The sequence below is a fragment of the Ictalurus punctatus genome, chromosome 29, assembly GCF_001660625.3.
Source record: "Ictalurus punctatus breed USDA103 chromosome 29, Coco_2.0, whole genome shotgun sequence".
Classification (NCBI taxonomy): domain Eukaryota; kingdom Metazoa; phylum Chordata; class Actinopteri; order Siluriformes; family Ictaluridae; genus Ictalurus; species Ictalurus punctatus.
In genome coordinates this window covers 3,234,378-3,234,677 of record NC_030444.2, presented here as the reverse complement: position 1 = coordinate 3,234,677, position 300 = coordinate 3,234,378, and positions in this window count along the sequence as shown.

Genomic DNA, 300 nt, shown 5'->3' with positions numbered 1-300 from the left:
GCTGGAACTATCGATTATCGGCAAGAATCTTTCAGGGAGGATTTTAATCTGCAAATCGTTCAGGGAGGATTTTAATCTGCAAATCGTTCAGAGAGGATTTAAATTTTGAACACGGCCACGAAGAGGCTGATGTTTTGTTTCTGTAATTGCAGATTTTGTCCACACGGCGGCAGCAGAGAGTGTGTAATCTGTGTGTAATCTGTACCGCACTACTCCTGAATCACGACGCCCGCATCGCATAGAGACAGACTCCAAGCCCCGCCCGTCCTGTGTTCACGTTTTATCTTGGTTTAACGGGAG